This window comes from Marmota flaviventris, chromosome X (genome assembly GCF_047511675.1).
Source record: "Marmota flaviventris isolate mMarFla1 chromosome X, mMarFla1.hap1, whole genome shotgun sequence".
Lineage (NCBI taxonomy): Eukaryota > Metazoa > Chordata > Mammalia > Rodentia > Sciuridae > Marmota > Marmota flaviventris.
Window position 1 is genome coordinate 21,946,518 of NC_092518.1, and position 3,436 is coordinate 21,949,953.

General features: G+C 32.4%; 1 pseudogene; it reads left to right on the top strand.

The window, feature by feature from the left end:
* Positions 1-2,630: 2,630 nt before the first annotated feature.
* On the top strand, positions 2,631-3,074 carry LOC114086020 (AP-4 complex subunit sigma-1 pseudogene; annotated as a pseudogene).
* The last annotated feature ends 362 nt before the right edge of the window (positions 3,075-3,436 follow it).

A 3,436-nucleotide genomic window follows, 5' to 3' on the forward strand; every position in this document is an offset into this window, starting at 1 on the left:
TGATTTCCCATGTTTTTATACTTATGCCAAAATGAACTTTAGGCAGAAAAAAGAACAAAAATATTAAACAATAACAAATATAATAGATGTTAATTTAATGATATCAAATATTATTTAAATATCAATGGTCTAAATATACCAAATAAAAGAAAGAGTTTGGACAAATGGAGAAGAAAAAGTAAGACCCAATTGTATATTGACAATAAAAACAATTACCTTAAAAACAAAAATACAGGGCTGGGAATGTGGCTTATTGATATAATATTCTTGCCTAGCATGAACAAGGTTCAAAATAATACATAAATAAATATACATATATAGATTAAAAGCAAATGGATGGAGAAATATATATTGTGTCAACCAAAAGAAAGCAAGAGTGTCTATTTCAGAAAAATGAAGACACTAGATCAAGAGAATTTATCATGTATAATAGGGAACATTACATAATGATAAGGGGTCAGTATTCCAAGGAGACATACCAGTTCTTAATGTGTATGCTCCTAACAACAGAGCATCAAAATAAACATGTCAAAAACTGAATTGCAAGGAGCAATAGATGAATCCACTATTGTAGCTGAAGTTCTTAACACCCTTTCATCCAACAGGCAGAAAATCAGTAAGGACATAGTTGAACTCAACAGCACCATCAATCAACTAAATAGAATAGACATCTTCAGGTTTCTTCACCCAGGAATAGCAGATTACTCATTCTTATCATGTCAAATGGAACAGTTGCTGAGATAGACCATATTCTGGAACTTAAAACATACTTAAACAATTTAAAAGACTATAACTAATATAATGTAGGCTCTTACACCACAATGAAATTAAAATGGAAATCAATAGCAGAAAAATACATGGAAAAATCATCACAAAATACATGCAATTAAACAACACTTCTGAATAACAGAATGGTCAAAGAAGGATTCTCAAGATAAATTCAGAAATATTTTGAATAAAATGAACATGAAAATAAAACATGATATTTGTAAGATGCAATAAAAATAATATTTAAAAGGAAATTCATAGCACTGAATGAATATATTAGAAAATAAGAGCTAAAAACTGTTCCATCTTCCATCTCTCTAAACTTTAACTTAGAAAACCATAAAATAAGAGCAAGTTAAATCAAAAGCATACAGAGGAAAATAAATAATAAATATTAGAACCGAAATCAATGAAATGATAGAATAAATCAGTAGAGAGAATCAAGCAAGTTCAAATCTGATTCTTTGAAAAGAGCAATACAATGTTAATCCAGAAAATTGTAAGAAAGAAGTGAGGGGATACTTCATTTTATGATTTAATGTTTGCATCACACTAAAATTTATATGTTGAAGCTTAATTCTAGTGTCAGGTATTTGGAGGTAGCAGCTTCCTCAAGTAAGTAGGTCATGAAGAAGGATCCCTCATGAATGAGATTTGTGACCTTTAAAAAAAGAAAAAAGAGGAATTATCTCTCTCTCTCTTAGAATTGTGTGGATAAAGTAAGAGGGGGCTTTCAACAAGTCAAGATTCAGGCTGTCACCAGAAATCAATCATGTTGGAACTCTGATCTTGTATTTCCATCTACATAAAATTGAGAAATACATTTCTATTGTTTAAGGTACTCTTTCTATGATATTTTTCTTTTATCAATCCAAACCTCTTAACTCTTCTAATTCATTCTGAGGTGACAGTTATCCTAAGACCAAAAGCACAAAAAAAATATTACAGAATGAGAAGACCACAGACTAATATATCTCATGGACTTAGTTGCAAAAAAATCTTCAATGAAATAAGAGCAAATGGAGGGAGGGCTGGGGTTGTGGCTCAGTGGTAAAGTGCTCGCCTAGCACATGTGAGGCCCTGGGTTTGATCTTCAGTACCACATAGAATAAATAAAATAAAGGTATTGTGTCTAGCTACAAATAAAAAATAAATATTAAAAAAATATAAAAATAAAAAATAGGAGCAAATCAAATTCAATAATTTATAAAAATAATTATATATCATGACCAAGTGGGATTTACCTCAAGTGTGCAAGACTGGCTCAGCATTCAAAAGTAATTAATGTAGCTCATTCCATCAACAAGATAGAGAAAAATCACATATATTAATGATAATGACACTCAGAAAACTGTGAATAGTGGGAGAGCTTCCTCTACTTCATAAAGAACATCTACAGAAAACCTACAGTCAACATACTGCTTAATAGTGAGAAAGTTGAAATTTCTAGCCATGATCAGGAATATGATAAGGACATCCTCTCTCCCCACTGATCTTCGTCATTGTATTGAAAGTTCTAACAATTACAGTAGGACAAGAAAGGAAAATAAAAGCTATACATATTAGGAAGAAAGAAATGAAACTATGTTTGCAGGTGACATGATTATCTATGTGGAAAATACAAAAGAATTAAAAAATCTCTGGAATTAGTAATTAATTATAGACTAAAAGCCAAAATGGCTGCCCCAAGGAAGCCCAGACCGCATAGCTAGTGAGGGTTGGGGAACAAGCTTCAGGGGGAAAGGGGGAGGGGGGACTCTAGGAAGACCCATTGCAGGACCATCATCCCCCAAGCCGCACAGGTTCCAATGACAGCCATCCCTTGCTATAACTTTTAAACTGTATTTGGAAAAACACTGGCCATGAAAAAAAATATAAAATTTTTCCTTATGGTGAATAAACAAGGCCAGACCCGACTTTCTAAGTACTATGAGCATGTGGAGATTAATAAGCCTACACTTCTGGAAACAGAAGTCATAAAGATCTGTCTCTCTCGATCCAATGAACAATATTCTTTCATTGAATATAAGGATTTTAAGCTGATATATAGGCAATACGCAGCTCTCTTCATTGTGGTTGGAGTTAATGACACTGAGAATGAGATGGATATTTATGAATTCATCCACAATTTTGTGGAAGTTTTAGAAGAGTACTTCAGCTGAGTGAGTGAACTTGATATAATGTTTAATTTGGAAAAAGTACACATAATTTTGGATGCGATGGTGTTAAATGGCTGCATTGTGGAAACTAATAGGGCAAGAATTCTTGCCCCTCTACAAATTCTTGATAAGATGTCAGAAAGCTGAATAGAAGGCTCTGCCAGATAGCATCAATTCATAGGAAATGTGAAGACCATTTGAAAAGAATCTGGAAGACTACCTATTATGAAATGGGGTACCCTTCCAAACAATATAAATAGGTATTTTCCACAGTTCCTAAATGGAAAATAAAGCTATTTTAAAATATGTACAAAGAAAAATCCTCTCTTAACTGAAGAAAGTTCTATTTTCAGTAACTATAAGCATATTTTTCCCACTTCTTCAAATTTTGTTGAATACCTAAGAAATTCTCTTTGGTCTCTGCTTCCTTTTGCAAATTAAATTCAGGAATAGTAGGATGGTGGTAAGAAGAATGTGTGACAGTTGTCTATTAGCCAATAAAATTTCTA